Source organism: Genypterus blacodes, unplaced genomic scaffold (assembly GCF_046128005.1).
Source record: "Genypterus blacodes isolate CSIRO-AG114 ecotype Tasmania unplaced genomic scaffold, CSIRO-AGI_Gbla_v1 ptg000017l_1, whole genome shotgun sequence".
NCBI classification, from domain to species: Eukaryota; Metazoa; Chordata; class Actinopteri; order Ophidiiformes; family Ophidiidae; genus Genypterus; species Genypterus blacodes.
In genome coordinates, this window is record NW_027466831.1 from 5,921,877 (window position 1) to 5,934,532 (window position 12,656).

Consider the following 12,656-nt stretch of genomic DNA (forward strand, 5'->3'; position numbering starts at 1 on the left):
TATAATGAACAGAGAGGACGAGCGCTGGCACATCAGCCCTTCATCATAAACAGCAGCGTTTCCCCACTGCATGGATCTGCTCCTGACCCGGAGCCACGCCCACCCCTCCACTAAGGTTTGTCAAAGCTATCTTGGAATCTTGTGAGTAATCCTGCAAACATGACACAAGCAGACACAGTTGCACACATGACCTCCCTGGCAAAGGTAACAGGGATGATTCTTGGCCAAAACAGAAAAATCTTCACAAACAAGTACTGATTTGTATTGGAAACAGGTTGGAATAATGTTCTGCTCTCTCTCTCTCTTGCTCTCCCTCTCTCTTTCTCCCTCTCTCGCTTTGTCATTACAAACATATACATATCCTGCGCTCTTGTTAACAGGCCTGCAATATCACTTAAGCATTTACACTTTTAGGTTGCAGTTCAGCTCCACGTCCGTGTTTCAAAGTGGGTAATATTCAGGTTATACTCAGGGTAAATACAGGTTCAGGTGCACAGTCGCTGCCTCTAACATAATTTGTCCTTCCATATGTGCAGCCTGAAAGTAAGACATAACCAACACTAAGATTGCCTGCATTTCGAGTGATTATGCTCAATTATATAGAGAGAAGTTGACCTCCTGTTTGACTGGGCAGCCCTCCAAACAGCCGCTCATCTGTAAGGCGTGACCTCACTCAGACCCGGCAGCACGGTTGCTTATTGGCCTCTGCTGAGTGCTTTGTGCAGAGGTGACATCAGAACACGACTGTCTTTGGGGCTGATTTGACCGTGGGGTCATGTGTGCTCTGTATGATCTCACAGGCTCTGGTTTATGAGAGGTAAATATATTGTTGTAAGCTTTTTAAATTATAGCTCCGGGATTAGAGGGCTCGGACCAGGACCACTGACAGACGTCTGCGAACACCTCATCCACATCCCTGCCTGGACCATAATTTGGCACTAATCACTACGTGTGGAATGTCACATGATTAATACAGAGCTGCACGGGCACATATCACCATCCTTTACGCTACTACACACCCTATAAAAGACAGATGGTTACACGCTCAGGCGCCCTGCGAGAGCTCGGCTTAATTAGGCTCCAAGGGCAAAATGCATTCCTCACCTCCGCTGGTTCACGCCGGCCGTTTGTCGTCCCTGACTCGCACAGATACGCCAGGTAGAGCCATCGCCGTCATGTTCGATCTCTCCTCCTCCATTGTTCTCACCTGCATCTGTTGTTTTTGGAAGCACACGTGGAAGAACATCAGGCAGGTTTGTTGTGTGATAGATTGGAAATATGTGCAACTTGGACCAGATCCTTGTTAATAAAACAAAACAAAACAACAACCACTTTTTCTTATGACAAAAAAAGCAATTCAATACTGCTAAACAAGTTATTTGGCCTTGGAAGAGGTATGTGCTCTGATAAGGGCCGTCCTCTTTGTTTTACCTTTAGTTTAAACTCGTGACTTCAGTCAAAAAGTTATGATTTTCACCGAAATCCGCGTTCATTTAGCTTCAGGGGTTGCGAGCGATGAAACCACAGTTTGAGCAGTGAAAGAGGAAGTTTATGTTTTAAATTTTATTTCAGGTACACGACAACTTTCTTTGCATCGGCGATACGGGAAGTGGTGAAAAGCTGCTGAGACGTCCAAATGCAATAATTCCATTTCCACTCAGTGAGTAATCTCCCAGATAGCTGCTTCCCCTGTGAGCGCCTCCCTCCTCTCACCTCCCCTCCTCAGATTCCATTAAAAATCAGAACTTCAGCTCCTGGGGCTCTGATCAAATAGTGAAGCTAATGCATTTTTTCCTGCTTTTTGATTTTTTTTTTTTCTCTTCCAATGTACCTCATATTTACATTTAGATTGAGTATTTATCAGCATGCGTTTCAAGGCAGATTCACTGTAGTCCACTTTATTAAACCATGTTGGATTTATGTATATTTAATGAAAAGTTGATGTAGGGAGTGTATACATGGTATGCAGGGAGAATAGCAATGTAAACGTGCTGGAAACTCAACTTATCCACTTTGTTTGCTATGGTTTGGCCGGTTTTTTGATGCTACACTGCACATTTTTAGCATAAAGTTCAATAAGAGACATGAACACGCGCCTTGATGTCGGAAATCACACCTCTGATTTCTTAATGCTGCTATTTTAAAAAGGAGGCGGAGAAGAAACGGGCCAACAGTCACACCTAAGTTCACGCAAGTCGGAGCAGGTTTGATATGATCCGTATTCCCCCGAGGTGACCTGCTATCTCATCCCACGGCAAACACAAATGTTCCTGCAAAAGCTCTTCGTAAGAAAGAATAAGTTATGGGAAATCAGAAACAACAACAGGAGGGGATTGCAAATGTTTAGAGACGTCAAGGCGTCACTGAAAACAAAAGGGAAAATCTGACAAGTTGCTCTCATTCTGTGCTCCAAAGTGCCTGAGGTCATCCCCACATTCAGGTTTGGTCTCTTCACGGTGCTCTGCAAAAACAACCCAGCTACTTATGTAATCTCTTTTATATCAAGTGCAAACATCTGCTAGTTGTGTAAAGGAAAGGGACGTTTAAACTGAAGTAACTGATACAAGCAATGAAACGTCAGAAATTCAAGTGAAAGATGCTCAAAAGATACATTTTTACTTGTTTTTTAGTTTATTTGTAGAAAAAGATCTCATGACCATTAAGTGTAGAAGAACAATCTTGAATTAAGTCCAATTTTCAGTGCAGTAATTTGCCTCATTGTGTCTCGTTTCAACATCCTGACATATTATATTATTCCTCATTTCAGGTTCAATTTATTTGTGTTTGCGTCACTTATTTCACGGTAACGAGACTTGTAACCATAATGGACAAAACGATGTGAAAACATTTGTCTCACTCTCGGATTTAATTAATTTGTCCATCGTTCAGTCCTTTCACATATTTCATCTCAGCTGTGCCCACAAAAACAAGACAATTAAGACAAAAGACTATAATCTACTGCAGATGGGGCTTTGTTATTTTCTTTGGATGGGGAAAAAAAAACCAACAGTCAATCATCTTAAAATCATCGTGTTAAAACAATATCTTCACATTTCAGACGGTGTGTAATTAGACTGCAGCGTTCATTAACCCACGCTGGACCCTGGGAGGTCTTTTAAACTGCACGAGAAGAAAAAACATGTCACTAAAATGTGTCTTTTCTGATAAATTGTTATCCAAAGCCCTACAAAGGACGTCCTCGCCGCCGCGCCGCAGGCTGGAGGAATCCGCCGCTCTTTGTCTGCGTGCAGCATCAGGTGCGAGCGCGCCTTCGGGAGGCTTGGCGAGGGCCGAGCGACTCCTTTATCCTTCAGGTTTTGACAATGGCCCCGGCTGTGAATAGTGGCTGACAGGACAAACGGTGCACTGCAGGCTGGAATGTTAGGGGAGGAGGGGGAGAGGAGAGGAGGCGAGAGTCGGGGGGAGATTAACAATAGGAGCCAAATAATGTAGAGCAAACAGAGTAGCAAGAGCCAAAGCCTGAAGAAAAGAGGATTTATATTCTGTTTATATCTCTTAAGTGAGGTGTTTCATGTTCAAATCTATGTCGGCTCCATTTTTATGTCTCCATTAGAGTTGATTTGCTCCCATTTCATTTCCTGCCAGAGGTGAAAGAGAAATATGCTTCGTTTCACTCCTCTTTGTTCCAGCGTTGTTTTTACCTCAGCACCACAGAGCGGTTTAGGATATCGCAAAACGTTCTAGAAAAATCTTCCATTACGATCATTTAGGGAACAATTCGCATTAGAATTCTTCCCAGCTCACTTGACAGTAAAATCTAAATCCATCTCAGCGTATTTATCAAATTAAAGTCACACTTGTTTCCATTGTAATCCTTGATAACTTTCATTTCCACCACGACGAGCGAATCTGATTATCTGAATCTGAATCTGAATCTTGTGGCTTTGTGTTTCAGATCGATGCGTCTTTACACCCCCATTATTTCATTCCAAACTCACAATTGTAGATTCAAGGCCATGTTCCAAACCTTCACATCTTTCTTTGATGCGTTTCCCAGCCTGCATCTGAAACCTGTTGAGTTTTCATTTTGGACTTCTACTTGCACAACTTGATTTGGATTCCAGTGTTGCTCTCTCCTCTAAGTGATTAGCTGCACTAACTCCTTCCCCTTTCATCTGAGGAGGGCCTTGATGAGACACTGGGACAGATGTTCCCTTGGTCTCCGTGAACTGGGAAACCAGGTGACAGCTGGACTGAGGCCAGGTTAGCTCCCTTTGATATCAGCAGAATGTTTCCTCTTCAGGTAGACGGCATTGGCGGCCAACATAAGGCCAATCAGACTGAACAAAAGCTCATGCCAGGGTCTGATCTCCTGCCAGGACTCCCTCCGCCGCTCGCTTATACGTCTTTACTGCGTGCTACATGTGCAGAGTTCGTACGGCTCCGAACCAAATGATTTGCGATGTCCTTTTGAGGGACAGGTGGTTGATCTGCTGCTCTTCCTCCGTTGGTATCGTGCTCTTAGATGATCTTCTCAACTGCATTAGCATGTTTTGTCCCGTTGCTTCTCTAAAGCTTGAGGAAAATAGCCTGAGGTCCGTTTCTGGAGCAACATTATTTACTCTCCTTGTACAGTACGGGCAGCAATTCTCCCTGTGGGTTTACGCTCCATTATGAAGTGCTTGAAGGCCTAAGTTTGCTGATGGGAAACAGCTGTAGAACAAGCTACCTCAGCCACAGGAAAGGGAGAAATTGCACTTTGGCAACTCCTAACCACCTGCCCGAACATACACACGTTACAGCTAGGAGCAGAGAGAAACAGAAATGTGCTGTATGACAGTCCAGCCTTACTAATACATGTTAGATATTAAGTTTCACTATGACGTTCTTCTTTCCTTCCTATAACACATTCAGGGTTTCCATACTGTTCTTTATGTGTGTGTGTGTGTTTAATGGATTGTCCATTTTAATTTCAATAACCAGCGGTTTCCAAGTGGCGTCTGTGCTCCAGTGTGTTGTCGTTGAGACGTTTCCAAAGCAAACTTTCCAGTCATTAATACTGTTGCCATGTTTTTGTGCGCGGCATCGCCTGTTCAAGCGGCACGATGCGCCTCGATGTAATTAAAGAGGTGTTTGAACAAGATCTGACGAGGGAAAATTGTTCGGATACACAGGACAGGAGATGAAGCGGCGCAATCACAGCGGGAATTGCATTCTTTGACATATTTAACGTGTCCTTCACACTCATTCTGCTGCCAGTGTGTGTTTTCCAAGAGCATGATTAGAGGTTGCTATAAAACAGTGCTCATACATCCACATTTGAGGTGTGTATGTGTGTGTGTGTGTGTGTGTGTGTGTGTGTGTGTGTGTGTGTGTGTGTGTGTGTGTGTGTGTGTGTGTGTGTGTGTGTGTGTGTGTGTGTGTGTGTGTGTGTGTGCGTGTGTGCGCGCCTTTGAGAAAGAAAGTCGGGTGAAGCTGGACTGGAATTGGATGGGCTTTCCTTGGTTTTAGCATTTGTCTTTAAAATGAGGACACGTTGCTATTTGTGGTGTAGGACGGCGACGTGTCCCAGCGCCTGAAGGTGACTCGTCCCATGGGCTCAGAGGTAAACAATAACCTGGAGTCCTAGGAAGGCGAGGTTATAACTGTAAAGTCAAACCCAGCCCCAGTACAGCCCCTCCTCATACTGTTATATGTCAATAATGAGGTCAAATTTGTATAATAACATTATTTCAAACACACACAGCAGATACTAGTGACAAACAGCCGCATACTGTCCAACCCAAACCTTCGTATCTGATCATAAACATGAACCAGACTCTCTTAACAATGAGGCAAGTCGTGAACTCGTATATTGGAAGGAACTGAACACTTAAAGAGGACAAATTATGCTTTTTGCTGTTATCACTTATTTCTATCGAGTCATACATCAGAGAGAATTAGTGTCAAAGTTACAAATCAAATGTATCCAGACCGAGAAACCAACTGGTATGCAGCGAATGGGAATTATATAATCTTTAGCCTGTCAGACAGCAGGATACCGAGTTTGGTGAACGCCTGAACGCCACAACAAGCAGGAGAATACGCAGTGCAGGAAGGAAACGTGTGTGAGTGTGTGTGTGTGTGTGTTTGGCCAACAGCTTCCAGCTTATCAGAACAGCAGTGAGCTTTCCAGCAGAGATAGCACCTACAGTAGAACACGTTGTTTTCGCTCAGTATGCACAGTGATGTAGCTTTTGCCTATTTAATTCAACACAACAATGCAAATCTGTATCATGCGTGTCCTTTTACGGCGGTTTGAGTACTTTCCATTTTGCCAAAACAACTTTTCCGTTTGATTCTTAACTGTATTGTCCTTAAGGCAACAAATTTCAATGCAGGAATGTTGGATTAAAGGATGGAAGTAAGGGATTTAAGTATTTCTTCCAATGCCCTGGCTCCCAAAAGAAAACCACCGATTCATATTTGGTATTTAATAATATGTGAATATGCAGCATGTCGTACATTCAAACGAATTTCAAGCTTGGAAAATGTTAATAATTTAATGGTTTCCAACTGAATCCAAACAGTCTTTCGCTTTGTCCCAGCCGACGGGAGACGGGAGCCTCCTCCTCCTCCTCCTCATCTATTCCCATCACGTGCCACTCAAACAGGAGAAGGAAATTGTTGTTTGTTCTTGTGAAATTGCTTGTATTTTCTTTGGAAAGACACCCAGACAAGTTCCTGGCTTTGGACCACGATCCCAAAGCTGTGTGGGTAAAAGCGGCACAGAGGGAGCAGTTTGCCCCTACAGAAGAGCCGATGAAGTGGAGATGTTTGCTGTGAAGAATCACTTTATTTTTTGTGTTGTTTATTCACAAGATTCTTGGCTATTTCTCATTTTAGGAGTGATATTTCTCCATGCAACTCCCCCTGCAGCTTTTTACTTTAAAGTGATATCCCAACCATCTTCACTCAAAAGTCAAGATTTTCTGAAAATAAAAAAAGCATTTCAAGGAAAAAAAGTCACTGAAGAAAATACATTTTACAAGTTAAGAGCAAAACACACTTCTAATTTGGAATCGGGAGGATACATGTAATCTAACTTATATCTTTGCACTTTAAAGCTCTGATTGAACAGCAGAAAGCTCCAGCTCACAGAGAAACAATGTCAGTGACCTCATTTTGACATAAAATGACCTGAAAGACGTGAAATTTTCAGTTTTCTTGCCTCTCCTCTAAAAAGGGAATTCGAGATGGCGTTTTCTTTCATTTCCGAGCGACGCCGGCTTTGTCTGCCTTGACAGGTGGAATGTTACGTGTGACGTTTGTAGTTCTCCATGGCTTATTGCTTTCTCGTCGTGGCACGGTGGCTCTCTAGTGCTGCGCCCACTCTCCTCAGCCTCGGTGGTCCTCTCAGCTCCAGAGAAGTCCTATCTCCAGCCTTTGTCAGGCGCTTCTCCACGCTGTTAGCCCCGCGGACGTGGCACCTCTTCCTCTTGACGGGGGCCTCTCTTCACACACTCCCACTGATCTCTGTCCGCGATTCCTCCTGAGAGGGTTCACAGCCATCTTTGTTCCTCCCGCCCGCCGCCTCTCCAGAGTGAGAGGCTCCGCGCATTCCAGCAGCGGCGAGTCATTGAGGACTTTCTATTGAGGTGGGAGCTCACGGGTTCAGCGCTCCGTCTCCGGCCTGATGGATGGCCTGTCCGAGTTTATCTGAGCAGGACGGACGCTGCGTTGGCTGGAGCCCAGAGATTGTCACTCTTGACTGCTTTATCAGGGTCTGACTTATAGAGCTGTCATCCTCTGTGAGCAAGGTTCCCAGGCGTTTGGTCCAGCCACCTCCCCTCCCCCACCCGCTCCCTCCATCTGACACGCTGCCACCCGGAGACCTTGGCCTGACGCCGGCCTCCCGCCCAAAACCGAGGACAGCTCCATTAGCGAAGTCGTCTTGATCCATCAGCTCCACCCTTGGTTGTTAGGCAGCTTGTTGTTGGAGTCACTCCGTTGCCAGGTGGTGTTACTCCTCATGAGGCGTGGATGTGCTTATTTTAGCCGGAGATAGGCCTCGATAAACGCCGCTGCTTATGCCGTCACTTTGCCTCCAAGCTGTTTATCTTAACACGCTTAACACATGCTCAAGACGGGATTTTTCAACATTTTTATAGCACTGCTGATATATTTTTTCTATCTGCTGTTAACCCCAGATGAAAATACAATGGCACATTTTCAAACATCCTCCGAGAGGCCGAGGCCGTGTTGGATCTTGCCATTAAACCGCAGCAGAGTTCCTTCCGTATTCCCACTTTGATGAGGCATTGGCAAGTTTGGGGTGAAGCCAAGTGAAATCTGGGGCCTCTAGAACATTCTGATGTTTTGTTTTAAACAGTGCAGCTTTTGTCTGACTGTCGGAGAGGGAGCTTTTCACACACTGTTGATGTGTGTTTAGTAACCACAAACACACGCCATGTGTTTGCTTTTCGGATTTGCTTTTTTTTTATGGAGGTTACGTCGATGCCGTCCGACTCGTATTGCACTCTGCTCCCATGGTCTCTGCGTGGGTTTTAGGGTGTGTCAGAGGTTGGAACGCCATCAAGACACAAATCCACAAATGAACTGAATTCATCTGTTCTCAGTGTTGTTTATATGCTAGAGCTACAGATCAGCCATGGATTTACATTTGGTTCTTTATTCTCCCCACTTTACGATAAAAAAAGGCACAAATCTCTCCCATCCACTTGGGGACAGTAGCCCAGCCTTGTCAGTGGATTGCATTAATGCTGATTGTGACACTCCAAACGGAGACATGGGGGACTCGTTAGGGCCACTCAGCACTTCTCATCCAGATGTTGGCTCAGTGATGAACATGTAAATGACTGCATGTTGCACGAGCGTTGTGAGCACTTGCAAAGAAATACAGCTGCGTAGTTACTTCCCATCCAACTATTCTGTTGATTCCTGTCGTGGTTCAGGTTTATTAATAATGGACTTTTCAAAGCTGGCGAGCCTTCAGTGTGTTATCAATCAGTCGTTTATGTAACTTGACGTACGGTGTACAGAGAGCACAGATGGATTATACCTTTTTCCTTGCTCAGTCTTGTTTTACTAGGTGTGTCAATGGTCCATTTCATTAGTTCATGCATTCATAAATGCACTCTGACCCTTCCCTTAAACTTTATATACAACATCAGAATGAGTTTTGACCATTGGCAATCAAATACACAGGTTCACCTCCGTTAATAAACAACCCTGCAGGTCTGAGACTGCGGACCGAAAATGAGGCCAGTGTGTCAAGCCGGAGTCATTCCAGGCTAGATGGAGGCTTTTCTGTAGCCCAGCCCACCCGCCTGTCGGCCTCCCCTCCCCCCTACAGTTCTGCTTTCCATCCAGCGTGGATCATATGCCTTTAATAGTGTGTAATCTCTTAAGGGGAGAGATTTATGCCCTCCGCCTCTGGAGTCAGGCCCAGGGATCTTTGGGAGGAGTGAGCAGAAAGGCTCCTGTGGGAGGGAATGATCGAGTTCCTGCAAAACGTACAGAGAAACGCTCCATACAAGGCACCTATAGGACGGCATGTCCTCTATAAGGGGAGGGGGTATGTAAAGAAAAGGAGGGAATAAGAGAACTCGTATTTTCGTATTGTTGCCTTGTGCCCAAGACCTTCAGATTATAAATATGACAACAGGTAGGAACAGATGTGGAGAGCTTGGCCGTGAGCCCGCAGCTTGTATAACCTCCTCAACAGCTGCATTGTGCCAGTTCCTTCCCTGGAATTGTACTGTGCATCTCCGCTTTTGTGCTGGACGACACAGAATCTGTTTGGACACAATTCACATTTGTTAAACTTATGAAAGAGCAATACACTCCTTTGATGTGCGATGTCACTCTCAGGTGGGTCGATAACGCTCGTAATCTTGATAGACCGGCCACTTCTCCATTACGCTGCCGTGTCAGTGTCGCCCCTGGGTGAGCGGGACTGTACGGCTTATTAGATCTGGGAAATCAAGACCTGAATATAGGCCGGTTTCCTTTATGATCCGATTTACTGTAGAGATGTGGGACGGGCAAGTGAGAGAGTAAAGGGAGCACAGGCTGGAGGAACACAATCAAGAGCTTGTTTGTCGCGATATAATTTTGTTCTACTTAAAGAGATACTTGAGGACTTTTACAGGAGGAGAATAAGATTGTTTGATGTTCATATTCTTCCAATGCAACAAAACCAGACTTCAAACTGACTTTAAAGTTAAACATAAACCCCTCAACAAAACTACTAGCACGACACTAAGGTCAAACTAAGTTGTCTTTTTCTATATATAATTGAATCACATTGCATTGGATACATTGCTTCTGCATCCAAAACCAAATTTTAAATGGGTACACACAGGAATATACATGCTGTTTTATTTATAGCTCTTGAATCTTCCACATGCTGATCCTCCTCCTCCTTGTTGTTGTTATAGGGGACCAGAGTATCTGTCTCTGATTAAACTTTGCTGAATGATCTCCATTTAACAAATGAAGCACTTAACATACTAATCCAAGCCAGCCTATAGAATCCAGCCGGGACAATGTTACTGCTAATTTCAGGTGACAGCCAACATATATCACTGCAGGAGAGTTTCCTAACCTGTTGCCTTATCCAAGATGCTCTATTATTCTCTTGTGAAATTCTAGCCTCCCTGTAAAGTCGCTGTATAAATCAAGGAAGGCTTTATCTCGCAAAAGCCCTGATGAGCTAACAGGTTGCTGGATAAACTTTGCAGGCAGGACTTGTTGTAAGTCTGTGATGTCTTTTGATGTCTCATTTGGAACGAGCATCACAGTGATGAGGACATCTTTCACATGAGGACAAGGTTATTTTTGGATAATATGAAGAGGAGATGAAAGCACCTGAAAGGATATCCGTGTATTTTACCTCCTTCTTTTAGATCAATCAGGCTCTGGAGGTGCTGCAGGTGTTTCCCAGATGAAGGTGAGCAGCTTTTTGTGATTATTTTGATTGATTATTGTTTGTTTAAATGGAATATGAGCCAAACAGGAGAGGAATCACTGTTACAGAACATCCAGTCCTATCAGGGAAGTATTAATCAGCCTCAGCATGTCAGAGCAACTGCAAATACCTTGCTCCAGAAATATCACATATTCATTTTAATGTCTATTTCATTGCGTTATCATGTGTTATCATGTCTTAAGCCACATTTGGACAGTTGGACATTATCCACGGGCTTGAGACAAGAGAAGTTTACGAGAGTCTTTGCTTTATGGGGCTGTGAGAGGATCAAAGTGTGCACCTGGGGCTCTTTCATGTGTCAGTGCTTGAAGCTCTCTGCATTCATTTGGCAGTTTAAACCTCTATATGCAGTAGTTAGTGTGGATAAACAAACTGGTACGCGTGTCTGTAGTTTTTGCCCTAAAAGAGCAGAATCAAAGTTAATTCTCCAACTTTTCTGAACAAATCTGATATATGATTCCCATAGGGTATTATAGTAGTTACTGTAGTCCCACATATACAAATGTAAGTCTTTGTCTTTATTTAGAAGATTGTATTACCACTAAGAAGCATTTAAGATCTCACTGCTGTTCAGGAAGTCCCACACAACATTTCAAGTATCATTTACCAAATATAGAACACTGTAGTAAATGATTCCTGACGGGTACATGAAAAGTTTCGGTGTCTCTCTTTACCAGGCCGGCTGACCAAAGTCATTTCTGTCTTGTTATTTTGTCGCCTAGCAAATTGTATAAGGAGTCATCGGTGCACCCACACCACCTGTTTGTGTTTCTCTCCGGCAGCATCTTGAGTGTCTGTCCACAGGTCTGACCCGTGTGACCTGGCACAGCACCCTGGCAGACAGTGCCACCTTCTGCCAAGGTGACCTGTCACCACAGGCTTTTACACAGGCCCTGCATGGAGCTTATATTGCCCAGGGGAGCTGTAAAAGTGTTAACACCATGCTCACTAGGAGCCCTGGTATTAAGTTAAGGCCTGGTTACAGGAATAGCCACCTGTTCCTTTGGTGGGGATGGCGGCCTGACTGTCCCCAGGGCTCCTGGTTCTCTATTCCTGCCACAGCCGACACAGATACACAGCGAGAGGCTAAACTAACAGCAGTATAGTCCTAAATGTGAAGAGTCTCAGTTACGCCAATCAAGCTGATATATATTGAATGTTTCCTAAATATGATTTTATTCATTTACTCTCCTCACCGCCAACAGGTGTAACTAAAACATGAATTATGATGAAACTATCCTACCAAAACTAAAGGGAATACAGCATGAATGTTAGGGTTAGCTGTTTGCTAAGGCTAAAAGTCCTCAATGTTTTCACTCAGTGTGTACAGTGATGCTGTAGCAAGGACAAGTACAAATTGCTCAATGTGTCATTTGCACATTGAAGCATTGCACTAAAGCAAATGTTTCACTCAGACCCCTAACTGAAAATAACGGAAACACACACGACACAAACAGCAAAATCAGAATCTGTTTCAAAGCTTAATATTTGTGTGTATATAACGAAGATGACTCTTTGTTGTCTGCTAAATCCTTGGATGATTGGGAAATATCAACAGTCATCAACCACCTCCTCCTTCACACACAAACCACACGAACACACTCATCATCTTTCATGCAGACAGCTGCGACAACATGCAGATGTTGGCAGAACTCTCAACCGTGAAACTTAATTGTTTCCATTTAACATTTGAAAAAAGAGA

General features: G+C 44.1%; 1 protein-coding gene across 5 annotated transcripts in view; it reads left to right on the forward strand.

Annotated features, from left to right (window-relative positions):
• LOC142990981 (semaphorin-3F-like) overlaps window positions 1-12,656 on the forward strand; it is a 108,430-nt gene that overhangs the window by 1,034 nt on the left and 94,740 nt on the right. For 3 of the 5 annotated variants that reach the window (XM_076140890.1, XM_076140897.1, XM_076140895.1), the window contains exon 2: window positions 13-115. The gene's annotated coding sequence lies outside the window, so the exon portion shown is untranslated. Of the gene's footprint in view, window positions 1-3; window positions 116-10,871; window positions 10,916-12,656 lie in introns of those variants that run through there. The other 2 variants (XM_076140891.1, XM_076140892.1) reach the window with 2 other exon arrangements.